Here is a 13,645-nt window from a genome sequence, read left to right on the forward strand (position 1 = left end):
GTATATCTGGTACCATTTCAGCCAGGAATAAGAACTGCCAATCCACTAGTGAATTTAATTTAGATGAATTTTGCCAAATTTGCCAGTTATCTTCCAAACAACTTCGCTACAAGAAATGTATTAGATTTAGCAATCCAAAGTGTAAATAATTCGTGGAGTTTTGAAACGAACATCAACAAATTGAAGAAAAACATAAGTATTAACATAGTAGCAAGAAACTTGCAATTTGTTAAGATATTGTGACTGTGAGCTTACCTGTGGTTCGGCGCTCAACTTGGAATGGTGGCCGTCATTGGCTGTTGATGACCGTTTGTGGACGTGCGGATGCTCGAACAAGTAGAACCCTTTCAAGGAGCCGATCTGAAAAGAAAAGACATACACTACAGTATTATGAAATTACGAAACAGTAGAATGATGAAGGGAACGTCTGTTATACTGACCACTTAAGGTATCTGGATAGTGAAACGGTGTGCGAATCATACTCACACAGCCTGCAGCCCAACATACGTTACATGCATGCATGTCATTTAATCGGTCCACAAGCCTCTGTGAATGAAATAAGAGTATCGTGGATTCAAAAGGTAGTCAAATTTTTGAAAGGCTGGAGGAAGTCCATTCAGAATATGAGGAATTCCTAATGGTAACGCCGAATTCCATCAGATACATCCAAGAATTAGATGTTTGTTTATAATATAGTGATGGGCGTAATTATGTTTCTCGAATGTATCCAAAAAGCCATACGCTAAATAAATACATCGTGCGAAGTCGGCAGTAAAAGAGCTATGCTTGACACATTTGGTGTTCACCTGACAACATTAATTAAAAAGCCACATGCCACCCAAAATTTCTGCCATCTCGCATGGTAAAACGGGACGTCTAAACTGACACATAGGCAGGCTAAATGGCGTCAACTAAAACTGTCTGCAACACGGTAGCTGAAGCAGCTATAATCATCATCGTCGGCCAATTATTCAATAATCATTATATGATGGGATCTCAAAGTCTGCGAACAATATACTTACACTGATGAGCAATTACACCAGAGACAGCTGCTGGTTTGGTGTAATGACGCTGTGGTCTGCCCGGAAAATTTAATAGTATGGCAAGGAACATGACCACGATGACGTCAGGCTTCGTACTGGTCATAAGAGTAACAGGTGAGCACAGGATGGGTAAGATACGAGATCTCAGCGCATTTGGTCGCAGCCATACTTTTGGTGCCATAAACATGGGCCAATCGATCTCCGAAGTCGTGGAGACACAGCGCTTTCCACGTCACACGTGTTAGGAATGTACCGGAATGCGTGGATTTAAGCAAAAGCACCACCGCCAGGAACAACTGTCAAGGTGTGCAATATATTAATGACAGGGATCTCCGTCGGCTAATTTGGAGGGTAAGAGTGGATACACGGCAGCAGTGCATCAGATCACTCCCGAATTTAATGCTGGACCACAATGAAGTGTCAGCAGCCATACCATTCAGAACTACCTCCTCGCAATGGGGTGAAGAAGCTGCCATCCCAGTAGTGCACATCAGCTCATAACAAGTCACAAGAAATGAAATAGCGTATGTCTTTTAGTGCCGGGAGTGTCCGAGGACAAGTTCGATGTCAAAGACACAAACAATGACGTGGGCTATGTAACCGCGTCGTTGAACACTCGAAGCATGTTAAAAGGTCGCCTCGACAGATGAGACGAGGGATTAGTTGGTATACGCCGATGGCAGGTTATAAACGCGTCACTAAGCACACGAGGCAAAGGAGCCCTCTTGACAGCAGGGTAGAGTTCAGGGCGATGATGATGGTATTTTCGTATAAGGACTATTTACCTGGGTTGAAATGAGGCCCTTGGTACACCTGCCAACGTACCTCACCGTCGAAGGTTACAGGAACCTGCTGCCAGAGAAGGTCCATCCATTTCTTCGCCTCCAGTACACTGCAGGAGACCTGTACCTGTAGCACGGCAATGCACCGGTCCAGCGCTCCTGACTCGTGGCCAATAAACACCACCGACATGAGGACGCTTGCCTAGCTCCCAAGATCAAACGGTCTGAATTCTATTGAGCAAGTAACAATTGCTGACCACGAGAAAAGGGAGATAATATGAGCCCTGCCTGGCAGGTCTAACCCAAAACAAACAAACAAACAAACAAACAAACAAACAAACAAACAAACAAACAAACAAACAAACAAATAAATAAATAAATGGGAAGTTCACGGCTTACTCTTCAGAGCCGGAAGTGGCATAACGGGAGTTCGTCTTCAAGATACTGAAACTAGGTATCCTTGTCAACATCAAATCGCCCTAGGTGAGGAAAGTTGTTCAATCGTTGACTTTGATCTTTGCCCAAACTGACGCAACTTCTCCAGGTGTAGCCCCTTTCTTTCCTCTGACAAGGGGACGTACCTATCTTCTTCAGAAGACTTTCCTGAAAACTACAGACTTTCTTGAAGATTTGTCTCACAGGCTGTCTGTTTTATAATTCTGTCAATCCTAGTTCTAGTCCTGCTCAGTCTCCGTCAGCCACGTGGTACGGACTTACATGCTTCACCAGAAGGTGAGGTTGGTCAGTCTATTGGGAGACAATCTTCCCACTAGACCATAGAAAGCTACCCTCTTTTTCCTGGCACAGTCAGAGGCCCTTTCTATCTAGGAGTAGATCTCTAAATGTGGCGTTTCCGGTACTGCTTATTTTCCAATACCGGACCTAGGATCTTTCCAAGAATTATTCTTTCTCTGACATAACGCCTTTTCTACTTAGCGACAAGGCACTGCATGGAAAGGGCTTCCGGGCGGATGATTGTTGAGTAATGTTTCAGCTTCAAATTGCGTGGCAGCCATAACTTGCAGGTGTTTTGAATCAATCGACGGGCCAGTTCCAGGTTCTTAACTTTCGCGGTGAAGGCTGTTTTGCCTGACAAGTTGGGTTCAGTCCAGTCACCGGGATATTTAAATTCCTCCAGTCGCCTGATTTTACCCTGTTCTGGTGACATCTCTCTGTTAGCCTCTTTGATGTTGGGAAAGTACTTAGTTTTCTCCAGTGACACTTGGAGTCCCACTTTGGCCGTCTGGCTTCCAAGGTACGCGCGAGCACAGAAATGGTGTCCCGGTATAAACAAAGCACGGTATACCCCCACCTCCACGCTTAACGCATTGCTGCATGTAGCCCACTACAAGACTGTTGTGATTGAAATGGGCACAGTGGTGAATGTATAGCAATATACACACTGTGCCTTCAGCACTACCCGTTCACTCTTCCCTCCTTTTCTGTACTGGAGTGGGACAGTGTTGATTGTTTACGTCGGGACACCATTTTTGTGCTTGCATGTACCTGGCCTCGATTGCCGCTATTATCAGAGATTCAGCGATCGGTGCCATGACATCTGCAGAGGCCAGACAATTTACTATTAGCCCTTCCCTCTTGTCACCCAGGTAGACCCCACTCTGGACAGCCAAGCTGACCAGTTCCTTCCGCCATTCTCTCACCAGGATTCCAAGGACGTAGTTGAAAGGTGTGGGAAGAGTCCGTCACATTGACCAGTTTTGTTCTCCAAAGATTCGGAGATCTCGCAACTGAATTTAACCTTAGAATGTGTGTCAGTCAGTGTTTGTAGTATGAGTCTTCTAGTTTTGTTCTCTAGTCTTAGTTCTTCCAGAATTTTACCACGGGTTTGTTTGTCCACGGACTGGACGGCGTACCTAAAATCAACAAAGGCGACTTCCACCTTGAGGCTTCTAATCTTGCAGTAGGCTAGTAAACTTACTGATTTGAGGTTGAGAATTTGCTCAGCAAGGGATCGGCTCATCCTGAAGCATCCCTGGTATCTCCCTCCCCCCACCCCAGTTGACAGTACAGTTAGTAAGGACTCAGGCACGACCTAGTACAATAATACGAGGTGCTTGGAAATGGCAGTCATCAAATTTTTATATCACCGTAAGCATGCCTTCAAGAATCTCTGTACATAATGTGTAGCAACGAGGTTCGTTTGAGGATCAACAACTTGGGTGTACGCTTGCGCCAGGTCTCAAACTACAGAGTTGAAATCCACATTTAAACCTGGGAAGAGAACCGATCGTGGTGGTCACTCCAAAGACTGAACACAGCAATGCATTCAGCGAACAGTTAACTCACACACACAGGCTGCATACCACAGAGACCACTGCTGTCCTCCACTAAATACACGGCGACAATGCCACAGTTCCCTCCGGTCGATTACGTCCAATTAAATTCCAGCATTTGAATAATTAAGTCGGCGAAACCCTCCTATTTTATACAACTGTTACGGTAACCAATTCAAATTAAGTGGAACGTACGTCTGCCGCCACAATGTTGTAATTATTCACTAAAATTTACGGAATATTCTCATGTAAATTAATCACAAAAGCTTTTTTTTAATGAAATTCGGAGGGAATATCATTAAAATCATTCTAGTTAACACAGGCTGGTATAGGAGAGCATGTTTGTTACAAGTATAGTTATATTTCAGTATTATTTAGAAAATAAGTATGAGCCAGATACTTCCATTGAAAATAACGACAGGAGTAAAATTTCTACCAAAATCGCAATCAATTTCATTGCTCATCAACAGAGGTTTGAAGTATCAAGAACTTAAAGAACAGAGATCAATAATTACTTAATTGACTAATAAGTTGATGGACTACGTTTCCTAGAACGAACTTCATATATTTTGTTACTCGAATTCGTGAAGAAGCAGGTGAATTCTGGTAAGATTCTATCCTCAATTGAGAAGAAAAGTGAATTGTCTCAGAAAAGCTAAAATTAATAATGAACGCGACATGATGAATATTCTCAGAATGGATGGTTTGCACTCAGAATTGTAATGTGGTTTACGTGCTCGCATTCACAAGCCTCCAAACCAGGACTAAAACAACAGAATAACATACAGGCCTCTTTACAACATCCCCCTACATCACTTCCAACGACGAACACCTTTATGACAAACCATTACCTCAACAAAAGTGATCTAAACCTGTACTTCATCATAGCGTATCCAGGATCGGCTGATTGCCGGGGGGTTATAGTTTTAACATTTTAATAGAACACAATGAAGGTGTTTGTGCGTTTGAGGTGCGCGCATACAAGGACACTGATACAAGTGAATTATGTTGATATTCATACTACAGTAAACTACAAAATCTTACATTAACATACAGAACAAGAACAGTTTTACAGCGAATGGTATGTTCAGTTCACAAACTAAAATCTAACTTTGAAGGCTTCTTACAAACTAGATTAACAGTTCTGTTGGTTCTACAAGTATGTCTCTGAATGTTTATTTAGTTTTACTGTTCGTATGTTTCTGTTTATTTTCCTTTTGTAAACATTCCACGGGAGGGGAGAGTTCTAACTCCCAACAAACTCCTCTTGACTACGCCCCTGTATAAATGGGTAAGACTAATATTTATACGTAATATAATTCTCCTAAACGTTATGAACAGGCTTAACAATATAGGCAAATATTTTCCTTCTTAAAACGATTTGATAATTGAACTTCCCTTACGAGGAGACAGACGAGCGTTGTCCGGAAAGAATACGCGTTCGATTATTATTATTATTCATAAGTGTAAAAGTCTCTAATAGCCAGCTCCGAGGTATAGGGGTAGCGTGTCTACCTCTTACCCGGAGGCTCCGTGTTCGATTCCCGGCCAGGTGAAGCAATTCTACTAGGATCTGAGGGCTGGTTCGAGGCCCACGCAGCCTAAGTGATTACAATTGAAAAGCTATCTGACAGTGAGATGGTGGCCCCGGTATAGAAAGCCAAGAATAATGGCCGAGAGGATTCGCCGTGCCGACCACACGACACCTCATACTCTGCAGGCATTCGAGCTGAGCAGCGGTCGCTTGGTAGGCCATGGCTCTTCGGTGATGTTACACCATGGGGTTTGTATTTGGCTTTTAAAAGTCTCTAACAACACATTTATAACAAGGGGAGATGCTGAAAGCATTGGCATGGCCAAATTGGGTTAACACGTTGGAAACGTCTTCATAAACTAGATTTTAAGGCGACTGAAAGAAAGAATCTTTATACGAAATACATGTTCTTCAGAACAGAGGAAACAGAATCGGCAACTTTATATTCATATAGTTATACGATATACATGTTATTCGCATGCACCACAAGAAAAATAATCGGAAGAATTATATTTGTGTCCCCAGATATGTGAGAGAAGTAATCGGGGGTAGATAGTACCAAACGAAGGTAAGATTTTTATTTTCATTTTATACACAAGGTTCATCACGGATTCTCCATTACCGTAGCAAGATAAATCTGACCTGGTTTCCTAATCAATTCTCTAAATAATATAATCGGTACGCTGGCTATTCCCCTCCAACTTATGACAACCACCATGGGATTGTGGTTAGATTCGTATGTCGTCCATGAAAAAGGGAAGCACAGAAAAGCGTGATTTAGTCTAATAATCCAGAATGGTAAATACTACTACTGACGCTTTGTGACGATAAAATATTTTTCCATGTCTAGAGATTTCAACATCTTAACTATTTCGTCAGTTTCTTTTGTTTGTAGCAACTGTTACAATAATACCCCACCAGTGCTTCACGTCACGCGATACCCTGTTTATCAAGATCTATCTTTAACAAGCGTAATTCTCTTAGCTAGTTTACATTTCTATGCGTTGCTTAAATTATCGGCTAAGTATGATCTCACCAACATTGGACAAACGCAACCCATTTGTATATAAGAAACAGAGGTGGTAAAAATTACCGTAGTCTCAAGCTACTTAAGACAGTGAAATGACGAACTAACACGCGAGGTCAAATGAGAATGAAAAAATATTTTTATTGCTGTGGTCTTATCGCACTACTTACAACTCCCTGCCTATTTCGAAAGGTTTCGCAAATAATAACCGACATTACATACACAATCGCACAGGCATCTTGCGAGAAATGCGTTGTAATCCACATGAGAGAAATTCCTGCCAATATGACACAAACATGGTGAACATGAAAAGGAATTTCAATATTGTAACTATTAAAAGAAGGCGGTGAACAACATAGTTAAAAGCATTGGATGCTCTCTATATAAAGCACGCTCTCCACATAACAGTTTAAACGCTCACAAACATAGGTCTTTTCAGTGCAAGTGTGTCTTTACTTTATGATTTCGTACGAGTTTTGATTATTAATACGTCCATACGTCAGCCAGAGAGAGAAGGCTATTTAAAGGCCAAGCACAATAACTACTCTCGTAGCTGATTTAGCTCCCTGGGAGACTGATTACCTCAGATCGAATAGGGGTATTTCAGTCGCCTTGGCAAATAATACTGCAATGTATTCGAAACGTCCGCTAACTGTACGGAATGTACAGAAAACAACAACACGGTTCAACCCCGAAGAAGAAATAAACAACTCTACAGACCGTGGAAGCTTCACTTCTAAGAAATAAAAAGAATTTATCATGGCATTGTTTTATATTCACAACAAGCAGCAGGGTCCTAAAGCATACTTCTGTGCGTTATTATGAAGTGATGAAACGAAATATTAACTTATTTTTTCGAGGAATGGCAGAAAATACAGTGAGTGTAGTAATAAACGATCAAAAAGGGTCAGGGTGACAGGAAGGGGGATAATTCGGAAACAAGCTTGTCCAATATCAATATTTTAATGAACATAAAAAACGTGTTAAATTATTGCTGACTGCAGGAAAGAATAACGACATCTGTGAGAAACCAATTGAAGTACCGAAAGATACAATGGAATAAAAATGGGAATTACCCAATCATTCTTGTCTTTCGTTTTTCATACAGTAAACTTGTTAGTGGAACCCTACGGTTTCCGACCACCCAAATTCCCGTCTTGAACATTATGAACCTATTTAACCAATTCACAGCAGGACGATCTGGTCCAGTCGTTCAAAACGTATGTACAGTGAGTCAAAGTGAAACTCATACACCACTGTAACTGTTGTGTGTTTATGAACAGAAATGTTGACAATTTATGATCGCATTTTTTATGTCTGGAACAATAAAGGTATGTCTTGAACTATTAAATCACCACAGGCTAGTTATCGTATCCACCGGACGAGTAGGTCCATGTGGTTAGGAGCGCGCGGACGTAAGCTTGCATCCGGGAGATAGTGGGTTCGTATTCCACTGTCGGCAGCCCTGAAGATGGTTTTCCGTGGTTTCCCATTTTTACACCAGGCAAATGCTGGGACTGTACCTTAATTAAGGCCACCGCCGCTACCTTCCCATCTCCCACCTTCGATGTGTCAGTGCGACGTTAAACAAATAGTGTTCAAGGTACAATTAAGTGAACCAGTGAGGGATAAATTTCTTGTGCAACTTTCAAATATCTGGTCAAGAGGATTTCAAATTTAATGCCTACAGTTTCCTTCGGTTGTAATGTCAGAGTTCTATATTATCTTTTGAATTATCGTGGTAAATCTCACTCGTTAAAATCAGTATTTAAAGAATATATTTTGTTTAGTATCAAATTAATTGTTTCATTTCAATAAGTAGCTCACATTTTAATGGGGAAACCGAACGCCAATCCCCTTTTCCCAAAACCTATATGTTATGCTGTCAAAGTAAGCTTCTTACCTTACACCCTAGAGATACTGAAGACTCTCATTCTGTTATCGTTACATCTATTTGTAGCTGGCGCCCATCAACAATTATATGTGTAAGTAATCAGGTAAGTACTAAGTGTGAGTACATAGTCCGACGATTGAGCATTTTATATCATGAACATATTAAAATTGTTTCATTTAAATTCAGTCTTATATTTTTAAATAAGTGAGTAGAAATTACAACTGCAAGGCGCTTGATTTAAATTACGGGGCAGGTGCATCTCCGGTACAATTCATATTAAATCTTTAAAATGATCTAGAAAACTTGGTGTTAACGCCTGTTCTACGACCAGACCAGAAGCTAGACATATTTGATCAGTACACATGACCAAAATTTATTTATCCTTTGCAAATGGAACCAATTCAACATCTTCCAGTAAAATAACGATCCGTAGCTCCCTTAAAGAAATGCTGCTTTCACGATCAGATGTGCCCAATAGCATGTTATATTGATATACCTGTAATAAGTTCAGAGATTTGAGTCTGTTGAGAGGCTTTCTTTCAAAATTGTAATATCATTATTAGTTTACTAATTTATAATACTCCCAATGTGAACACTTGAAGATCTCTAGAAGAAGAACTTAAAGCATCATGTAATCATCTAGATCATCCTTGTCCAAAGGATTGCCGTAAATCAGCTACTACAAGCCTTCGTCAAAGGGAGTACATTTGGAAAGCGTTGCTTGCAAAGGGCAAAGGGGTCGAGTTATACAGTGAGATCATCGAACTGAATAAATCATGACTATCTATCTCTGAAAAGGTCAGCTATCTGAAAATGAATGGAAATGTTGTGGTAGTAGTTCCCGGTACACATATGGATGACCAGATAATAAAACCCTTGTTCACGTTCAAGGGCAATGCGATCGTTGTTATACTTACTTAGAAATGCTCGACACCACCAAGTAAGGACACTAATCGCTACAACGTTGAAAGCAAAATCATGGAAAATAGAGGAAGAATTATCCTGTGATCCAACAAACGGTTCTACTAGATGCACAGACTTCTTGGCATATTCAAAGGTCACCAGAAATGAATCCACTATAAATCCAACAATTACATTTGAAACTGGAATAACATAACATATAAGAGCCAAACTGAGTATTTCAAGGAATAATCTGAAACAGAGTGAATCCTAAATTCTTAGAATAGTTTCGAGAAAGATAATAATCGGATTATCTTTATGAGACGAAATTATTACAACAGTGCTAAAACAATCGTGCCAGAACATTAATCTATAACATACATAAATTGATAAACTGTACAGGATTCATTGTAAATAATTTTGAGAGTATACCGAGTTCCATGGGACTTTTTCCTATAGGAGACAACTTTCAAATAAAATAATCGTGGGTAATAAGCTTCACAACAATACTTCGCCAGTGCTGCACGACTAATATCTCTGTACTGCGATAAAGAACATCATTATTTTGCAACGTATAGCGATCCATTTATTATGAAAAGAACCCCTAAATTACTCCGATAATGAAACCGTACTTTACTCCGGAAAAATACGTCTGAGTTGGTAACAAAGCGAGGCGATGTATTCAGTCGGATTTTTTGACACCGGTTACCTTATTAGTGAGCAATCCAGCCACGGAGAGGATCTTTAAAGTTCACCTGTCTCAGGTGAAACCTGTGTAACGTCATTGCTATATTAGCCATCAACATTTAGCAGCAGTTTGAAGGTTATATTTTTTGGGTGACCTTCTGCCCTAAATTATTTGATTTTGTTATATATATACATATATATGTACGATCTTCCCCTATGGTTTTTCTGCTGTCCATTCCTGAGTGGCCATTACCAAGCCCCTGCCTCCTGCATATCAACACCACTGGCAAAGCCTTCCACGCCGCACGCCCCTCAGCATCACAAATAAAAATCGCACCCTATATTCTCAAGTCACCAACAACACTTTTCTGTCGCCGAGATTTTACTGTTTCAGTGCCCCCGCAGCCGTTCGTCGCCGTACCACCACTGAGGTGCGGTACGGGCCCACTCCACTCCCGTGATGTCGACCTGTGTACGGCGCGCCGGAGTCCATCTTCCGGCAAAGGCTGAAGTGCGGCGCCCCTACCGCCAACTTATCTGAGGACTGTAGATGTACTTCTAATCTGCAGCGTCCTACACCACGTCTACCCCTCTCATGGTAGCGGGAGAGGTGTATCTGAGGGTACTTAAGGGGTCCCAGCGACCTCGACTGGATATCGGCAGCGGCGGCAGTACGCTTTTTCAGCCTTAGTTCAGGTAAACACACGATAGGAGACTAATAAGCATAGAGAAAGTTGTTTTTGATAGTGGTTTAAACGTTGGTCAAATACATCGAAGGTTTTCGGCGACGGAAGGATGGAAAAGGACTAGGATTGGGAAAGTAGAACGTCCGTGCCATTAATTACGGTACATCCCCAGTATTTGCCTGGTGAGAAAATGAGAAACCACGGAAAATCATTTTATGGCTGGCGACGGCAGGATTCGAACCCAACATCTCCCGAATGCAAGCTCACAAGCACGCCACCCTAACCACACCTGCTCGGTAGCAAAGAGAGTGCGAAATATAACTTCCACAAACATGGACAGTCCTAGCATGATCAGTCAACGCAATCATCCGAAGAGGTCCCGAATTCTCAGAACGGTAGCAATTTAAAATTTCTGCAGGATTCTTCTTTCCTGGCTGCATGTGCGTCTTTCAATTAGGCACTCCCTAATACAATTGGTGTCGGTGCATATAATATGATTTCTTTTCCATGAACAGACCTTTTAGTACCCCTTCTTTCTGTAAGGCGGATTCAATAGATCCTTCCCAAGTAGCTTTTGACCTTCCTCTTCCTTTGCTCGGTTCGTCGGTGTCTGAGGAACGATGAACAAGATGGGATTCATCTCGTCTTATTATACGATTATTCCAGGGTAAATTCTTCTCCTGAAGTTTTTCGCTGATAGTGATAACTTTAAACGTTCTTCGCAGGTGTGCATTTCGGAGCCAATAATTGAAGGTGATGCCCGACCATCGCAGCATTCGCATCTCTGTCACATGCATTTCTTAAGCAAGATTTTTTTGTTTTTGCTCCAACACCGGGGGCCATGCAGAAGAGCAAGACGGATGATAGATTTATACAACTTGTCCTTCAGTTTACTCGGCATATGCCAGTCGCACATAACTCTACCGAACACATGCCATGTCATCCAACAGACGTTAATGCGAGAACTATCACCTCATGCATTCACAAAATTCCACAATTTGTTTTACGTCACACCGACACAGATAGGTCATATGGCGACGATGGAATAGGAAAGACCTAGGAGTGGGAAGGAAGCGGCCGTGGCCTTGATTAAGGTACAGGCCCAGCATTTACCTGGTGTGAAATGGGAAACCACGGAAAACCATCTTCAGGGCTGCCGACAGTGAGGCTCGAAACCACTATCTCCCGGATGCAAGCTCACAGCTGCGCGCCCCTAACTGCAAAGCCAAAACTAGATTATGAATGCCCCTATGCCACTAGGAGAACACTGATATAAAACTGAATACCATAAGATTTTGAATACAAACTTAAGCATAGCTCGTTATGAAATTTACCGTACAGTAACAGTACGTAGCAATATATCATAGACTTCCAGAAGATAAACGCATCCATATATTACGGCATAATGTGATACACCCCTGTTCAGTAATTACTTCAACAGAAGTTCCGAAAATCACTCGAAATACAGACACATTTAAAAATGCATTGGTATCAAGGACGTATGACGTGCAATGTATTTTCTATTTAATCGACTGTGATCTACGATGTATCATCAAGCATGGTCTTAACTTCTAAATAAAAGATATGTTGCACTGCTAGCGTGGGTAAACGTAGGAAACAATACTACATGAACGGATAAGTTAATTAATTTACAGAACGTTAAGTGTAATGTTAAACAAGTAGCAACTAAAGCAAATGTCCCCAACAGTACCTCATAGGTGACAAACTATTGTGAAAGAAGTAACCAACAAAATCTAATAGTAAACTGACATTTCGTAATAGTGAATTCGTTGTCCTATCAAGTTCTCGATGCAAATCTTGAACTGATAAAATGGAAAAATAATGTATACTAAACTAGTGAGAAACTAATACGAAACATGAATATCCAGACGATTGCAAGAAGTAGAATGCGTGTTCTCATTCTACTATGTTCTTCTAGTGGCACAATTTGTCAAGTAACTCTGCAGAGAAAAAAAGAAGATAAACTTGACGTTTTCAATTTCATTTCCTATCGATTTCTCTCCAATTTATTTCGTTTCCCGTATTTGTGGCCTAAATTACATTTCCTGTAGCGGCCCACGAGAAGAATGGTTGAACACAAACAGCCAAGAGATGGAGAGAATAAAATACACTGAAAGTGGGGCACATTTGGTGGAAATAATTCTTGGATATGGGAGACAACAGCTTCCTCTCGTTTTATCAACGATATATGATTAAGTATTAATGTATCTAAAAAAATTAGGTTACATTATGATCTGGATGTAATCACTGTTCTGTTGTATGGCAAAGTATATGGAAAATTTACTTCACTTCCATGCCAAAACCATAATAAATCCAGCTATAGTTCAACAGATATAATACAAATGGAAAGTCCTAATTAGTCTATTATTATTGTTGCTATTGGCTTTACGTCGCACCGACACAGATAGGTCTTATGGCGACGATAGGACAGGAAAGGGCTAGGATTGGGAAGGAAGCGGCCGTGGCCTTAACGTACAACCCCAGCATTTGCCTGGTGTTAAAATGGGAAACCACGGAAAACCATCTTCAGGGCTGCCGACAGTGGGGTTCGGACCCAGTATCTCCCGAATACTGGATACTGGCCGCACTTCAGCGACTGCAGCTATCGAGCTCGGTCCTATTTAGTCTACCAGTAAGTCGAGACACAGTCTGTCTTCTCTGGAGTATATCTTTTTCATTACAGTAGATGACAACTTCATGATTACCAGTCATTAATGGAAAGAAAATACATAAAGCAGTAACGATAGTGTTATTTAATCGGAAGACCACAAGTGATA

The 13,645-nt window shown here is 41.1% G+C and overlaps 1 long non-coding RNA gene across 1 annotated transcript in view; it reads right to left on the reverse strand.

Annotated features, from left to right (window-relative positions):
• Window positions 1-252: 252 nt before the first annotated feature.
• LOC136875068 (uncharacterized) overlaps window positions 253-13,645 on the reverse strand; it is a 476,541-nt gene continuing 463,148 nt past the window's right edge. Inside the window, exon 3 of the long non-coding RNA XR_011018390.1 lies at window positions 253-360. This is a non-coding gene — a long non-coding RNA (uncharacterized lncRNA). The remainder of the gene's footprint in view (window positions 361-13,645) is intronic.

This window comes from Anabrus simplex, chromosome 1, assembly GCF_040414725.1.
Source record: "Anabrus simplex isolate iqAnaSimp1 chromosome 1, ASM4041472v1, whole genome shotgun sequence".
Taxonomy (NCBI): Eukaryota; Metazoa; Arthropoda; class Insecta; order Orthoptera; family Tettigoniidae; genus Anabrus; species Anabrus simplex.